This window comes from Coffea eugenioides, chromosome 3 (assembly GCF_003713205.1).
Source record: "Coffea eugenioides isolate CCC68of chromosome 3, Ceug_1.0, whole genome shotgun sequence".
Classification (NCBI taxonomy): Eukaryota; Viridiplantae; Streptophyta; class Magnoliopsida; order Gentianales; family Rubiaceae; genus Coffea; species Coffea eugenioides.
This window is the reverse complement of record NC_040037.1, coordinates 48370804-48389548: the sequence shown is the minus strand read 5'-3', so window position 1 is coordinate 48389548 and position 18745 is coordinate 48370804. Positions and strand designations below refer to the sequence as shown.

General features: G+C 36.8%; 1 non-coding gene across 1 annotated transcript; it reads right to left on the bottom strand.

The window, feature by feature from the left end:
* Nucleotides 1–13908: 13908 nt before the first annotated feature.
* On the bottom strand, nucleotides 13909–14015 carry LOC113767154. The gene has a single exon (XR_003467877.1). It is a non-coding gene; the product is annotated as a small nucleolar RNA R71 (small nucleolar RNA).
* Nucleotides 14016–18745: the final 4730 nt, after the last annotated feature.

The following is an 18745-nucleotide window of genomic DNA, read 5'->3' as shown; positions in this document are numbered from 1 at the left end:
TGTCAGGAAAACTATGCTGTTATAACATCCTATCTGCCAACAAAAATCCCTTTTCTTGAAAATTGAAAGTGTCAGGATAGCTATAGTACAACATTAGGATATCGAATTCTATGCTGACACTTTTAATTGTCAGGATTTTTTTTTCTTTTTTTTTTTGATATAGAAGCAACCTGCAGGTAGTGCTCCCTGCTATACATTCCGTCAATCAGAAACCTAAAGGACTTGTAAAATTATCCCAAAGAACAGAATGCATATAGTAATTTAAAAGCAAAAGTCAATGCTCAAATATAATTTGTTGAACTAAAAGTCAGTAATAAGTACTAACATAGCAAATCCCTAACAAGTACAAACTTGAAAGATTCTCTTGTGGACAAACTAAAAGATCCTCATGTGCACAAACTAAAAGATTCTCTTCCCTAACAAGTAGAAAGAACTCGCAGCTTTAAGAAAGCGCCTCATGAAGACATGAGTAGGCACTGAAAGATTAAACTGCATGGGGTTGATCATTAAGCTCTCCTGCAGCGATGCTGATGAGGAGGAAAATTGTTGGACTTGCTCCATCTCCAAGAAAGATGTCTCATTGTCATTCAGACAGAGTTCATATATTTTGCAAGTGGAGAAAAAGAAGATCGGGATAACAAAACCGAAAGTAGAAACTTTTACATGATGAGTAACAACAAATCTATAGCAGTAAAAAGTTTCACATCATGAAAAGTCACTAGAAACTTTGACCAGTGACATGGAAAATCATTATATAAAAAGGTCAGAAACAATCTCCAACAGAGCTAGACAATTATTTTCTTCATGTATAATGTACAGGTAATAGTGAACATGAACTCTCAAAAAATGATGAAATTGCTAAGAGGAAACCATACATGACTAATACACGTGAAATATTCCCATACAATTTAAGTTCAAAACAAGATTACAGGATGTTGTAAACATGTAATACATCAACTTCATAACTCAACTTTAGTACAACTCCAATTAAATAATATTTGGCAAATTGGCATTCAAACGAATTAGCAAGTCTCCCAAAATATAGGTCCAAACCAAAATCTAGACAAGCAGAAAGAATATTGACCTTCATGTATCACATTCCAGAAGCTGAAGACTTTTCAAGCATAATATATTATATGCATTGTAATTAAACTTTAACAAGGCAACAAGATTGATGAAATATTTAAATCCAAACATACAAGTAGCAGCAAGAGATTGGTAAGCTTTCACCACTTAAAGGACCAAACACATACAAAATAAATACAATATAGCTATTACCTCAGAAATCTAGCTCTGTATGACCTCATTGAATGTGATTGAAATCTTTCCCTCACTTCAGCAATCACAGATCTGACCTGAAAATGTCTTGGCCATAAGAAAGCAAAAATAAGAGCTACTAAAACCAGTAAAAGAAAAATCATTCTCAGAAATCGTGAACTGTCTTCCAAAGACAAATTCCGCAATAAGGATAGGTACCAGAGTTTCAAAAACTAAAGGTGAAATGAATAAAGAAGTGAAGGCCATACTGATGTTAGCTTAGAGTATTCTGCGCTAGATAGTGATTCCACTGATGCATTCCCCAATAGATAGAGCTGTCACAGTTACATTATCAGGTAAGTATGTCAAGCAATGCACTATAAGCATCTGATAAGTGTAAAGATTTAGAGATCCAACATATTCTTTTCATTCATCAGTCAACTTAAGAGCAGGCTGGCACTACACAGGCATCATGAGACCGAAACTAGAGTTGAAGTTAAAAAAGTAATATCAATAAAATACGACTCACACTGCACAAACTCGCGTTTGAATTTATTCCTTAAAACAATACCTTGGACACAAAATTAAATTCAAGCATTCAACAAAGATTATGCAATTAACATCCGACATAAAGTCTACATACAAGGTCAACGGGTCACATGAAAAAACTGGCAGAAGTTTATTACGATTTCCACCAGTTCATCCTATCAATTTTGTAAATCTTAGTCATGAATCTCACTGTTGTGAAAGTCTTAAACATTGTTGTGACTCACTCTTCTTTTAATAATGTCAAGAACAAATAACTCTTTCAGATCAACAACTATCTAAAACTTAAAACTGAGTTTGGACTTAACATTAGGTGTAAAAAAAATGAAGCCAAAGGGCTGAAGCATTAGAAAGCTTGGAGTGACGCAATGCTATGTGAGTATTATAAAGCTTTCTCTGTACTAAAAAGAAAATAAAAGAAAAAAAAACATGCAGTGAGAGGAACTCCTAAATATGAAAGTTTTTAAATTCTTTCATGACCCCTCAGGACCAAGACCATTCCCATTACCCTTACCATTCTCTTCCTCCTCATCAGTATCGGTATGCCAAATGCTCTTAACGGCTTGGCGAGCCATGTCGATTGTGATTCCAGAGCCTAAAAACCCACCGGAAGCACGATCTTCTGCGATAAGTCCTAGCAAAAGATGCTGGGTATACACCATTTCTACCTCCAAAGCTTTCGCCTCCCTCTGGGAAAACATAACCGCTTTAATTGCTCTCTCAGTAAATTTCTCAAACACCCCAGCTACAATATACAACGATCGGTTTGACTTAGCTTTTCCAAGCGAAATAGAAATCATGGATTTGTCAGAAATCGAAATCCCAAAATAGGAAGAAGAGGAAGAACAGCTGGTGCTGGTGCTGGTACTGGTACAGCTGCTGGTGATTGTAGAAGGAAGATAGCTAGGGAAAAGAGAAATAACATTCCGGCAGCGGTGGTGGTGGCGGTTGTGGGGAGAAAGACGGCGGTGAGCTTGAGGAATGGAATGAACTGAAAGCGGAGATGATGAATCCTGTGGCTGATTCTTCCTTACTTTAACTGGTCACGGGAGCCAGAAAGAGCGAAGGGAAAGAAAGTGGAAGAAAGTCTCATTTAGTACATCGGTGGTCTATTATTTTCCAGGCTTCCTTTACCCATCTGCAATCGCCTTGCGCCATCTAAAAAAAGCTCCGGTCTTAACACCCCTACTTGGCCGAGAGATAATTTGCCGAGAGTTTAGTTTGCGGAGAGAGTGTTTTTTGTGAGAGAGATCAGAAGAAGCAAAATTTGACCGAGTGTTTTGGCCGGCAAATTGAAAATTTTGAATATTTCACAGCAAATAAATCTTCCGTCAATTCACTATGATGTTGTTTTGTGCCTTTCCTTTTTTTTGGTATATCTCACATTTTCTCAAATGTCATGATAGGTAATCTAAAAACACATTATTATTTTTATATCAGATAAAATAAAAAAAATTAGAGTGTATATTATTGAGTTAATAATAAGTGTCATAATAGTAGTGCTATAACGATACAAACTAGCAAGGGTCCTTATAAATATGTCACGAAAAGCCATTTTTGTTGTAGTGCCAATGGTTCAGCTGATCAAACAGGAGCAGCCTTGCCTTCGTTTTCTATCTCATTCACTTTCATTGGCTGCCTGTATTGTAAGAGCAACCATGACAAGAAGGGATATAGGCCATCAAAAACCCCACAGGAGAAAACAACTTATTTATGAGTGGTCATAGTCCAAAAACTTTTACCCAGAAAACAAAAGAAACAAATGGCGTGCCCACCTTCAGAGCCACTTGTATGCTAGGTGCCAATTGCCAACTTGACATGCCAATGTTTTGAAAAAAGAAAAGAAAAGAAAAGAAAAAGTAGTGAAAAATGTGCCATATGTAAAGAACAAAGAACAAAATTAAAAGAAACTTCGAACAAAATTGAAATTAAAGGAGTTGAGTGTTGTAAGTAAAAGAAAGAAACATAAATAACTATGATACGCCGTTGAAGCGTGAATAGAAGATAAATCTGATGCTCCAAAGTTATATCTCGCAATCTTTGTTTAGCAGTATTGTAAGAGAATAGGGGGACAAAGTGGGTAGAAATATAAGTTTGTGGGGAGAAAGGAAAAAAGAATACGCAAACGAAGTTGAGGATAAGAAGATGTCCAATTGAGTGGCTAACCAATCATCCACAGATATTTTGGTAAGTTTAAAAGTAAAGCATATAATTGGGAACTTTTGGTATCTCACTGCAGTTTTCTTTTAAAGTAATTTATGCACCATTAAAAAGAAATTAGTTACCGTTTCAATTGAAGGAAAGGAAAGGAAAAGAATGGATATTAGTGGAAAAGAAACAAGTTGAGAGTAGAACGACAAAAAGTTTAAAGAAACAATATTGCTGGGATTACTATCTTATCCATTCACATCGTAGTCGCCCAATTCACCATTTTTTCTTAAAGTGAAAGAAAAAGTATTTTATGCTTTTTCTGATCTGAAATAAATTTTAGTTTATTATACATAAAAAAGAATAGTTGTCGCGTAGATGCTTCGTGAATGTGCAAAATTTCAAGATACTTAATTCTGTTACCCAATTTGCCATGTTAATGTAGATTTTGTAGCATAATTAATTCTAATTGAAGATGGCTTTTGTTTAATTCTTCCTATACCATGTCCATAGTGGCTAAATTTATTTGCTCAATATTAATTCTAATCTTAAATCCTTTTTCTTTTCGTATCCATGATTCATTCATGGTATAGGATGAGGAGATGCTTATATCAGGTTAATAGCTAGGATAAATATTTTTTTTATGACATCTTGGCACACTGCAGCATAAAAGCAATTAAACCTAACAATCAAGATTTGGTCTAGAAAATGAATACTCAAAACCGTGTTTCATATAATTTTTCTAGAGATTTGAGTTAAATTATGCACCTATTTCTCTCTCTCATTGTTGTCTTAACCTGAAAATTGATATCTCTTGCACTTTATTTTCTTTTTTTTTTTTATGAAAAGTTTCAATTCTAGCTTCTAAAAGAAAATTTCATGTCTCAATTTCAGCAGCATCTCTCTCTTGCTCAAGATGTTCCTCTTTAAACTAAATTAGGTGAGATACAAATGCAGTAGAATAGTGTTATCATACGCAAATCTTGAAAGGAAATTTCTTGGTTGTTGATATCCCGAAGTATGTTTTGTTAATCATATGATGTATGTTTCTTTCCTTTACAAAAGCCTTTGATAGCATGTGGCTTTTTCATTTTCATTTTCATTTTCATATGATGATGCTAGCTATGTAGCTTTAAAGAAAAGCATCGATCTTCATCTCTCCCTTTAACTTTTTCCTCTAAAAGGTCTCAACGCATCCACACAAAGCCCATTCATTAGTTCTGGGGTGCTGCCAATAAAGATGCACGAAGAGTTGGGACGGTGTGATGTAGATTGCAAAATCTAGCAGAAACCAGAAAGATCACCTTTTTCTTTTCTACTTCTACGTGCATTCATTTTATAGTCCATGCATGCACTTGATACCTTGCCAAGGAATTCCACTTGTAGCAGCCCCAAAGACCGACAATTTGTTGCAAGGGGATTTACTTTACCTTCTCTCTCTCTCTCTATCTATTCAACATGTACTTGAGAAAATATCGTGTGATGCTTTTCATTTGTCACAGATATTGCTATATTCTGGAGCTCAAGATAGTCCCGCTAGTAAGTCGTACCAGTACATCTTACTGTGACAACAGCAAATGGCACTGAATGATTAAGAGAGAAGAGGGAGGGCCAGTTTGAACTCAGCTGTTAACGAGTTCAGGTCCACTTCTTCAGCAAACTCATGGTAGAAGAAAATGGGCAGGAAGGGATGGTTATTACAGGAATTCACTAATGACATTTTGGCTTGAACAGTGAAGAGGTGATTTTTGGTGGGTAGTTGAACCGACCAGAATCAGGCTCCTCTGAGATGAAGTGAGGTGTATTTGCTTGTTCGAAGTGAATGGCGGGGCTTCTCCCCTGGGATCACTGCGACGCTCAAGTTAGTATGAGAACGAGAGAAATAATAGTATCGTCAAATGAACAGTGTGCTTACTTGTTGGGTGTACATGAGAGGTATTTATAGAGCGGGAGTGGATGGTAGGAAGGAGAGCTCATGCTAGCGGGACCCATGTTCTGCCATTACGGCTCTGTTCCAGGCCAGGAGGTCTGACTCTGACACTGTAGCCGCCTGGGCAGGGTGACGGGGAGTCCTGCATAAAGGTCAGTGCTTTTCAGATAAAGCACTGGTCCCGGGTGATGTCAGGTGGCTTGACATCATCAGCGTACAGCTGAGGTGGAGGTGTCGAGGTCACCTACACGGTAGACTAGGGATCCGGCCGAGCTCAGGGGTTACGCCCAAGACACGGATGAGTTCTGATAAGGGACGAGGTGGGTTCACCTCGGACATGCGGGGTGGCCGAGGTGAGCATCCTCAAACAGCATGCACCATCCCTCATGCATTTCTGACACTAATTTCATGGGCTTTTGGAAAAACAAAATGGAAAAGAAAAAGGTTCAAATCGTAGTCAAGATACCTTCGTCTAATGCAAGGATGTTAATGTCTTTTGACTAACAAAATCTTTGTCATTTGGAACGTTTAGCATTTACCACCATTTTGTAGATTAAACTACTGCAAAAATTATGTTAGCGATTATACTGCAAGACGCACTAAATGTGAGGGACTATATTGCAAATCACAGTCTCAGACTACAAATGTCTTTTAGCTAACTAATATCTTAGGAGTTACGGCCGCCAGTTGAGAGAGTAAAGTGGAATAAAAATAATGTTCTAGGCCATATCACCAAACACGCCAAATGCTATGGTATTTATTATGTTTAATCCATTCTGATGCCAAAGGGTAAAAGTTGCAAAATGTCAATCCGGATGAATCTTTTTCTTTTTTTTTTTCAATTATTTACTTTCATTTTTCTGGATTAATTCGTGAACATTACATGCATTTGGAAACTACAGCATTTGCAAACATGAGGCTTGACTACTAGTATAAATAAGCAGCTCCACTAGCTAAGTCCTCATCATCACTTCATCCACTGAAGCAAATTAGTACCAATACTATAGTAGTCACAATACTACAGTAGTCTCGTTTGAAACCAATGGCCTCTTCAGGGTTTGCCATCGTTCTCTTTGTCATTGCCCTCATGTTTCCTACATCCCTTTTTGGTGCACACACTCCATCTTCTTCATTTACTGCGTTGAATCAGCTCAAATATTGGTCAGAAAATGTCCAAGGTACCATGCCTGGAAATCTTCTGTCCAAACTATCTCCATTGAATAAGGAGCAAGCTGAACATTTCACTTCATTAGTGTCCAAGAAAAATCTTCCATTCAATGCAAATCATTGTTCTCTTGCAAACCTAGCTTGTTCGCCCAAATCATTCGTTAATAATTTGATACACAATATTTTTTATGGCTATGGCAGAATTAGCCCATCTCATGTGCAGCATGTTGATCCCTCTTCTTTCCTCAGAATCTCGCTTCTCAAACAAGGAAGCATGGTACATCTCCCAGACTTGGAAAACCAATTACCTCAACATTCATTTCTTCCTTCTCAAATTGCATCAAAGATCTCTATTGCAGAAAATGACCTACAAAAACTATTTCCTCAATCCTTGAAAAACCCACAAACAAAAGATGCAATTCAATCTACCATTGTTTATTGCAACACTCCTGCTCTTAAGGATGAGATTCAGAGCTGTGTAAAATCCCTTGAAGATATGGTTGAATTTGCAAAGACTGCAACAGGTAACAACCATTTGGTCGCATTGACTTCAAAAAACACGAAGGGTTCTGGAAAAGATTTGATAGTTGGACAGATGAAAAAGCTTAAATTTGGGAAAACTGTGTCATGTCATGAATTATTTCTTCCTTTTTCAACATATTTCTGCCATTTGCTGTCCAAAACTGAAGTTTATGCAGTGGATGTTCTTGAACCTAAGACTAAAATTCCAATTAATACAGTCACTGTGATATGTCATATGGATACTTCAGACTGGTCCCCTAATCACGTGGCCTTTAAGGTATTGAAAACCTCTCCTGGCCAAAGTGAAGCATGCCATTGGATATCTCAAAATGATCTCATTTTCATTTCTCAAGAAGATAACTAATCAGACTATCAAGCGCTGCTATACATGGATTTGTAGTAAGTAGCTGTTATTCTCTACTTGATCAAGTGTTCATATGTATCTATTTGGTTTGTGAGTGCTTTTTCAACCAAGATAGTGGGAGTAAAATTCTGATGTCTTGTAATTAAGTTTGAGTTTGAGTGGATTTGTAAACCAAGATGTGTAATATATGACATCATCTCTGTGACCGTATTATACTATGGATTAAGTTTGGGTTTGTTTCTTTTGCTTTTTTAATTAATTTTATCTTTGGTTCTACGCATCAGTGAGCATGAAAAATAAATTAATATCAACTCCAATATGAATCTGATCTTGGAAAAGGACAATAACAAAATCTCAAACATGTGATTTGGAAGCTATAATATAACTTAATTGACATTGCTTTCTTCCCTGCTTAACCTCCCAACCATGATGAAGGATTAAAATGTGACCAATATTACGGACTATGAAGAAGTAACGCAGATGGCGGTGGAGTATTATATAAATCTATTTAGTCAAAGAAATGTTCCTACTCCAGACATTAAGGACAGGTTGTTACAAGTGGTGGATAAGACTTTGTCATCCAAACAACAATGTTTTTTAAGGTATCGTATTACTTCACATTGGTGGTAGTTACCTTCGCCAGTTTTTATAAGTGTAAAAAACAGAAAAAACCCCTTGTGGTAAATCTAATATACAGAAAAGTCCTCCATGGTATCAAAATGAACAAAACGACAACTCATGCTTTAAACTAAATTGTAAAGGTGACGGAATCTGTTAAATTTAACGGGGATGGATGAAATGACAAAAATGCCTTAATATAACTAAGCAAAAGATAGTTCAACAAAATCATTCGTTTCATTCTCTAGAGAGAGAGAATTGCGGGTTAAGAGATAGAACAAGTATATTTGTTAAAAATTAGATATAATTTTTTTTTTTAGGTTCTAATAAGCCATTTTTGTTAATTTTAACGGATTTCGTCACCTTTACAATTTAGTTCAAAGCATGAGGTGTCGTTTTGTACATTTTGAAATCACGATGAGCTTTTCTATATATTAGGTTTACCACAAAGGATTTTTTTTGTTTTTTACCCTTTTTATAAATACAATGGCTAAAACTGCGTTTCTCTCTTAAAAAAAATTGGCAAATTCCATCTCTAAGATGTTAGGCAATAGATTAAATGCAATTCTTGCTGGGAAAGTGATACCAGTTCAGGCACACAATATCAGAGTTAACTCAAGACAAGTTACTCTTTCTCCAAGTACCAATTAAAAGAGAAATAAACCAAATCACCAAGCAACGATTTCAACAATAATAATAAAATACAAAGTAACAGGCATAGAACACCAAGATTTTTAATATGGAAAACCCAAATTGAGAAAAACCATAGGATCTAGTCCAATCAAAATCTCCACTATCATAATAATGGGCATACATGGGTGGAGTATCTAGATGACAACAACATCATCAATGTCAACCAATTGAAATTGTTACAAATTCATCTCTCAAAAACTGCAGTTGCCATAGAAATGGGTTTGAAAGGATGTTACCAAGTGAAGAGGAAATCCAAAATCGGAATAGATAGATGGATAGAGCTTGACGAGAGGATCGCCTGCCTAAAAATTGATTTCAGTTAGGTTTCAAATTACCATCCGATCAAGGTCTTGAAGTTGCAGTGCTTCTCTCTTTCTCTAGCTTCTTTCTCCCCAATTTACTCTTTCTCTCTTCTCAAAACTTACAAGATTGACGGCTGGAATAATTAAATGTGTTGTTAGATTCGGACTAGACCGATCGATTCGACCGGTCTGACTATGAATCGACCATCTTTCCGAGCTAGTTTGTAGTACAAAATCGCTTTGGTTAAAACCATCAAAAATTAACTAAACCAGTGACCCGGTTCAACTGGTTGACCCAATTTTCAAACTTTGCTTTCTTCTTTTTCCCAAACATAATTTGAGTCTTATTTATTAATAGGAATAAGAAAACGCCATCCACTTAGTGTAAATACCAAAATCATTCGCTTTCCTGAATGATCTCTAAATCAAAATGTTTTCATCCATATGATCTTATCATTTTAGCATCAGTGATTCCAACTTGCATTAATTTGTTTTAATTTAGTTTTTCAAGTAGTTTTGGAGAATGGACATATTTTAGCCATGAATTTATATTTTTATATATAATTATTAGGTGTATATTTGATTGCAAGTCTAATATTTTTGGAACATTTTTTATGATTGGTCGAATATAACTAAGAACTTAATTTCAATATTTCTGTAATTTATAAAAAATATATATAAAATAACTATGAGGTCATGTTGACATGAGCGGGTTTTTAAAAACAGTCCAACCGATCTGACTAGTTGACCCTTGATTCAATAGTTTAGCCAAATCGCTATCCGGTTCGAGTTTAATAACATTACAATTAATCTCACAGGTTGATATTTATTCCCTTTTGTGCGACTTCAAGTTTTAGTTAATTGACTAGTCACTTGCTATAATCTCAAGTCAAAAACTGACTCGGAAACCAAATGAACACGGGCTTTGGGCTCTAATTGTGACTTGGCCCAACAAATGGGTTGGACTCACAAACCCAACAATTCTCCCATAAATTATCTTTCTATCCCCATTGCAGACGGCATTTACGCTGGGAAGACGAATTAATGATTTCATGTTGATAGTTCAAGAGCTTGTGGCTGAGATTGATAAGAAACTCCGGGAACTGAATATGTTAAGAGAAAGCATATGATTAGGCGAATTGGTCTTTCATTATGCAAATATTGAGATTTTTGGTTTAGCGAATACTAGAATGATCTTGTGTTTCGCATTGTCTCCAACAATTGGATTTCAATTAGTTTAAATAGTGGAGCTGTGGGATTCTTAAAGACCTTTCGTGGTGTTCGTCGTCAAGGAGATCCATTATCACCAACTTTATTTGTGATAGCTGCTGAATATCTTGGTCATGGATTGATTTATTTATTTGAAAATGGGAGGAGGATGGTTTTTGCATTATCAGGAGGTCAAGTTTTGTATCTTGCTTTTGCTGATGATACAATCATTTTTACACATTGCTTGAAGAGGTGTTTGAAGGCGATAAAGTGTGACGCCCCCACTTCTCCCTAAGGCGAACCAAAGGATATTCGCAGGACGCCTGCCCAACTCTCGCCAGGACTCACTACAATCCACAATTCAAAAGTTCGGAATGCTTCAAATAACTTCAATACATAATTAAAGTACTCCAAAATATCTCATACTTACAATTAGTTAGCTTTCAAACTTAAATACAATCCAACGGAATATGTACTATAGCTATCAGCTATAATACAAATTAAAGTTTTCAAAAGAAAACAATCAAGTACTATTCACGAGTGATAAGAGTTTATTTTACGTATTTTTAAGTGCATTTTATTAGTTAATTTTGAGTTGATTATTTAGTTTTATAAATAAAATAAAGAGGTTTTTGGTAAAATTATATATTTTTGGTAAAAGTGGATAATATTGCATTTCTATTGATTTTAATGGTAAAAACTTCATTTTTATGCAGGAATGATGATTCAATCACCAAAGGATGTCAAATGAGGTAAAAAATAGAGATTTGGTGATGAATTCAAGTGGCAACAAGAAGAATGAAGTGAAAAACGTTCAAGTGAGGAAATGCAATACAAGTCAGTTTTGACACTCTTCAGTATTTTGACCATATCTGGAGCTACACTTATCGGATTGAGGTGATCTTTATACCATTTTAAAGCTAAGAAAGAGACCTACAATTCGTATGAAGACATCGAAATCCATTTCTGCCATATTCATGGGCAAAACGTTGGAATACAGAAGCTGCATTCTGTGGTCGGAAGTTAAAACAGAGGTTTGAACAGGTGACAGTATTTCGATCATATCTCAGGCTACAAAGCTCCGATTTGGATGATTCTTGAAGCATTGGAAAGCTAACACAAAGGGCTACAACTTTTGTGTTTTGCACAAAAGCTAGTTTGGCCTTTATCAATGAGAAAATCGCAGTTGAAATAAGGCCAGAGTGAAAACGCGAGTATACAAAACGCGAGTTATGCCGCGTTTTGTGTAGGCGCGTTTTATAGCCGAAATTCTGCAATTTGACTCAGCCAATTCTCTTGTGTTCACACCACTTTCCAGCTATAAGATGCAAGGGAATTCGGTGCACATGCTTCAGAAGACAAAAGGGCAAGAAAAGTGGCTTATTTTCAAGTCAAAAATATTGGTTATTGACAATTATAACAAAGTTAGATTTGGGGAATCAAAAGTTGGAATTTGACTTGGAAAAATAAGCCTTTGAGTAGTTTTTATGCAGAGACATTGAGGGAGGTCTGGACAACCATTCGTAGCTTAGCTTCTTACAGAAAAACATAGTCTCTCTAGCTAGGTACTTGTAAGGGACAATTGAGGTTTCATCTTGTAATCATCTAAGTTCAAGACAAAGGAGATTTTTGGAAGGCTTCACCATATCTTGGCTAAGACTTTCTTTACTCTGTTTGTATTTGTAATTCATGATGATTTACATTAATGAAGTTATGAGTGTTTCATCATTCATGAGTAGCTAATTTCCTTTATCTAGGGAGTAGATGAAGCTTATGGCCAAATGATATGAGTTGATTGTTATTCATTCTTGTTATGTCTTGTATTAACTTATCTACTTGTGTATGTTGGATTACTTGTTGTTGCTTGATCACCAATAGCAGGTTTATAGTTGTTTTTACTCATTGAGAAATGGTAAAAATAATGGAATGACATAAGTAGAGCTTGAGTAGTATATTCATGAGAATAGAAATACATTCAAGTGGATGAAATCTGCATTTCATGTGTGAATAAGAACAGATTTAGTATTTACCAAGAGATTAGGACAAAACTAATCTGTTTTAACCCATTATTATCATGAGAATGTGATTTTGGTATTTCTGGAAATGAATCCTTGGTTAAACAAGAGCAGTAACAAGTGTTGAATTAATTCATTTTAGATCTTTTGTGTCATAAGTGGAATCTACATCCCTAGATCTTAATATTTAGTGAATTCTACTCCTATTGTGAAATTGCATTTATCTATTTAAGAATTTTTGTAGTTGAATTAAAATCTGAAGTTTCTGCTCAAATTAATTGCGAGTCTAAATAATAGAGTAAATTAGTATCTAATAATTGTTTTAAATTGCTCCTCGTGGGATCGACCCGATACACATCTCGTACTACAATTGCGACCTGTATACTTGCAGTCCAACGGGTGTAAATTCGGAATTAAACTTGCACTTAAAGTAAAAACCCGTCAAGTTTTTGGCGCCGTTGCCGGGGAGCGGCAATATTAGAGCCTAATCATCTTTATTAATTTAGACAGCTTTATTTTTTAGATTATATTTAATCTTATATTATAATCAGTTTTTGACAATTGAAATTGCATAATATCTCTTATTTCTGTTTGTAGTGTATGCACCGGGCGTCTCGAGAAGTTACACCTTTTGATCCAGAAATTGAGAGGACACTACGTAGACAAAGGAGGCATCCACCACAGCAAGAGGAACAAGAGATTTGGCAATCTATAGAGGAAATCTCAATAGATCTACCATTTAAGGAAGAGATGGCCGAAAATGACCCAAATAGGCGAGTTCTACGAGATTATACTCTACCGGGAACACAAGGATCTCAAACAAGCATAGTAAGGCCTACGGTAAATGCTAACAATTTTGAGATTAAACCATCACTTATCCAAATGGTTCAACAATCTCAATTTGGAGGTAATGCAGTAGAAGATCCTAATACACACTTAGCTACATTCTTGGAAATTTGTGATACAATTAAAATGAATGGAGTTAGTGATGATGCTATAAGACTAAGGTTGTTCCCATTTTCATTGAGAGATAAGGCCAAACTTTGGCTACACTCTCATGCTCCTAATACTTTCACTGGATGGGATGAACTATCAAGAGCATTCTTAAATAAGTATTTTCCACCAGGTAAGACTGCTAAGTTTAGAATGGATATCACTAGTTTTAGCCAATTGGAAGGTGAATCATTATATGAGGCATGGGAAAGGTTTAGAGATTTGCTTCGGAAATGTCCACATCATGGACTGCCGGAATGGTTAATCATACAAACCTTCTATAATGGTTTAGTTTTTTCTACTAAAACTATGATCGATGCAGCTGCAGGTGGAGCTTTAATGGGTAAATCACCCCAAGAGGCTCATAATTTGATAGAAGAAATGGCAGCAAATAACTACCAATGGGCCAATGAGAGAGGTAATACAAGACGTCACGCAGGTATGATCGAAATGGACACTCTCAATATGCTGAGTGCTCAAATGAATAATGTGATGAAGTTGCTAAGTAGACAAAGTGGAGTTGGTCCAAGTTCATCTAATGCACATGTAGCGTGTTGTTCTATATGTGGAGGTGAACATGATACTAATGAGTGTGTTGATTCTGAGCAGGTACAATTCGTCAATAATTACAATCGTAATGCTCAAAATAACCCCTACTCGAATACTTACAATCCGGGGTGGAGAAATCATCCAAACTTTGGATGGAAAGATCAAGGCAATCAACAAAGGCCAACCAATCCGCCGGGATTTCAACCAAGGCAACCACAGGCTGAAACTAAACCAAGTTGGGAGATCGCGGTGGAAAAACTTGCTAAGGTGACTTCGGATAGATTCGAGCGAGTTGAGGGGCGGTTGGACCAATTAGCTGGGATGTACAGAAACTTGGAGGTTCAAATTGGTCAAATTGCCAATGTGATCAACAATAGAAACCCTGGTGTGAATTACCAAGTAAAACCGAAGTGAATCCGAGAGAGCATGTCAATGCAATCATTCTTAGAAGCGGTAAAACGGTTGAGGGATTCGATTTTGAAAATTCAGGTGGTGAAAAAGACAAGAAGCAAGCAATTGAAGGGGAGCAAGAAAGTCAAAATGATCATGTTATCATTGATATTGATGCACTTCATCCCAAATTAAATTCTAATGTGATACCTTTTCCTCACAGGTTGAAGAAAGATGGACAGGATCGGGAGTTTGAAAAATTCTTCAAAATGTTTAAACAATTGCACATTAACATTCCTTTCATTGATGCTATAACACAGATTCCCTCTTATGCACGTTTCTTGAAAGACATCATGTCAAAGAAGAGGAAAATTGTAGATAATGAGATGATAGCATTAACGGAAGAGTGTAGTGCATTGATTAAGAATAAACTCCCTCCTAAATTGAAAGATCCGGGAAGTTTTTCTATTCCTTGCACTATTGGTCAATTGCATTTTTCTAATGCTTTATGTGATTTAGGTGCAAGTGTGTCACTTATGCCGTTATCGGTTGCCCGGAGATTGGGACTTCAAGAGCTAAAAGCTACCAATATTACATTGCAATTGGCGGATCGGTCAATCACACATCCCATGGGTATTTTGGAAAATGTACTCATAAAGGTAAGACAATCTATAATACCTGTGGATTTTGTTGTCTTAGATATTGAAGAAGATGTGAGAATGCCAATTATTCTAGGACGACCGTTTTTAGCCACTGCACGAACTATAATTGATGTAGAAAAAGGTAAGCTTATATTACGGGTTAATGGTGAGGAATTGGAATTCAATTTGGATAATAAAGAAGGGAGTATAGAGCCTACTGCTCTTGTTTCTAATATGCCATATGATGAAAAGGTTAACCAAGAAAGGACCGAAGAAGTTAAATTTATAAATGCCCTTGGTACTAACTTTCATGGTGTAGGAACAAAGGAGGAGAAGATAAGGATGGAAGTTGGCTTAATAAATTCGCCATTCCATGAAGAAAATGGTGAAAAGTTGAGCCAATTCAGAAAAGACAAGCAAAATCCACTCCAAGGTGAAGTTGAGCCTCTCTATGACAAGTCTAATATTCCTCCTTGGCATTTGAGGAAATTGGACTATGAAGATCAATGCATGGTTCACCACATGGTGGATTGGCTCGGGAGTTTCGACCCATGGGGAGAAAATCGCTCCCTAATGCTCTAAAGTGATTCAACTCTTTCAGTCGAGCCAACGACTATAAACAAAAGCGCTAATTGGGAGGCAACCCAATGTTTATGTTATTTGTGTTAATTTTTTGTGATTTTTAGACTTAAATAAGTGTTTTAGTTAATTTGTTGTTTTTGTGTTATAGGGTTGGCAAATGGAAGCAAGAATGACCATTTGAGGTGAAAAGGGCAAACTTTGATCAAGCAACTCAACCCCTCGATTTACGTTAAAGGTGTTTTTGATTCATTATAAAGGGGTAAAATGCATGTTTTTAATGTTTTACATTTGTTCCAGCCATTAAAATTGGCAAACAAATGATCTATGATGCATTTTGAGTCATTGGGGTACCTTTTGTAATTTTTCAAAAGTTGAAATTCTGCTAAAAATCGAAGCAGAAAACGCGTTTTCAAAGCAAACGCGACTACAAGTCGCGTTTCTAGGAATCGCGTTTTCAATTCTGCACCTGCAGAACAGAAAACGCGCCTTCAAAACGCGACCCAAAGTCGCGTTTTAATGGAAGTCGCGTTTTCAAGCCTGGATCAAGACTCAAAAACGCGACTTCAGAAACGCGACTCGAAGTCGCGTTTTCCATCACAGTCGCGTTTTCATTCCTGCAAGATTTGTGCAGGAAACGCGACTTCAAAAACGCGAGTTGAAGGCGCGTTTTTAGTCGCGTTTTCCGTGTCTGAATATAGCCTTCAGAAACGCGATTTCAGCCTTTCTTCTTCACTTCTCCAATTTTTCCAGCCGCGTTTTTCCCTCTTCCTTCTACCCAACTCACAAATTTTCATTTATACTCCATAATCTTGCTAGAAATCATCACCCCAACACCTTTTGAGCTTCATACAACCTTTTTAACCGATTAAAATCCAAGAAAAACACCTAAAATCAGGTTTTTGAGGGATTGAAGGTTAGGGTTCTTAAACTCTAATTTCTTCAATTGGAGGTCAATTGGAGGTTGTTTCATAGGGCTTTTTGCATTTTTAGCATCACCAAACATCCTTCTACGTGATTGAGGTAAGTTTCTTCATCAAATCTTTTGATTTTAGAAGTTCATATTTTTTATCCTGAGCTATCTGACATCTTTTAATTTCGAAAATTTGATGAGGTTCATGGCTATTTTTGATTTTATTCATGATTATTATGATTGTTTAAGCATGTTTAAATGTTTAAATGTAGCAATTTATTGGTTTTCAAGTACTTTAAAATTCACAATTGCTATATTTAGATGAAATTGGAAAAAGGAACTAGGATGTTTTTTAGCCATTGGTGATGTTAAATTATGGTTAAAAATGGTAATTTGATGATGTTTAAACATGTGCATTGTGTATAGTGAGTAATTTGGTTGATTTGGTGAGTTAATTGGCTTAATTTTTGCCTAAGCATGATTATAACTAAAAGCATATTATTATTGAAATTCTCAATAGTTATAATCATAATTGTTGCTAATTTCACTGATTGGGTTATAATTATTGCATATCTTGTTTCAATTGGTGATTTTAAGTAATTTTTGGGCATAAATTTTGGTTCTGCTTATTTGGTCTTATATATTAGTTATTGGACGTGTTATCACTTGAAGGAATAAATGGGAGATTATTTGGATCATTTTAGGATATTCATGGCTAAATTTTTAATTGTGTCCAATTACATGTGGTTAATTGCAATATTTTCTAATAGGTACTATGCCAAGGGGAAGACGTGTGATAACCTCGTCCTCTAGCAGTGAGGAGAGGGAGGAAAATGAACAAATGGAAGTATCTGAAGAGGAGAGTTCACCTTCTCCTCCGCCAGCCAGTCGTCAACCTGGTGAGGGCACTTCTCGTGGAGCGGGAATGTCCGTATTTGACAGTACTTGGTTCAACGCTCGCAGGAATCAGGAGTGGCATGAGGCGCGTGCTAATTTGGAATTTTTGTTTGAGATGCACGTTAGTCCACCAGTTGAGATGATGTACAACATCTCAGAGGCTTTTGCTCAGCTAGGATGGGCTCCGATTCTCACCCTTCCAAACCATTACTACCCAGACTTGGTGCGCGAGTTTTACGCCAACATTGAAAGTAAGGCGCGCCATAGTGGAGAAATAGTTGAGTCCTGGGTGCGTGGAAGACGAATCACCTTGTCACGGCAAGATTTGGCTGCTATTTTGGGGTGTATGGATGACGGACGTCCAGTAGACTTGAAGAAGGAGTTTGTTCCCCCGAATAGGAGGTGGGATCCCTCATTGGCCATGGCTAGGTTTGGTCTCGAGTACCAACCTTTTCGCTCTACCAGAAAGGAGACTATATTGGCGAATGTATTCGAACCTCGTCATCGTCTTATCATTTACATGATGGCTCACAATGTCATCCCAAAGAAGACGGGGCACACGGAGGTCCGCAAGAGCGATATCTACTTCTTGGATTACATGTTCCATAACCGGACATCTCCATATGCTCGGATTTCATTGCCTAACATCATCATCAGCCACATTAGGTCTACGGCGAGGCGTAAGACAACTTCCTTCAAACTTTCATTTCCTCGTCTACTGACTTTAATCTTCCCCCGTTTTGAGGTTCCCTTGGAAGGCATGCGGCGGGAGTATGTTCCACCACGTGCTGAGATGACTATCACTACTCTTCGCCGCCTTGGTATTGGCACGGGAGACATTCCACGCCCTGTTCAGGAGCGGAGACAAAAGGCTAGACATGGTCGCGATGGAGCTGGACCATCTACTGCAGCACCACCTCCTCCTCCGCCACAGACCAACTGGCAGCGGCTTTTCGGTCGCTTGGACGACATCGACCATCATTTAGCCAGAATGGATACTCGCCTGGACCGA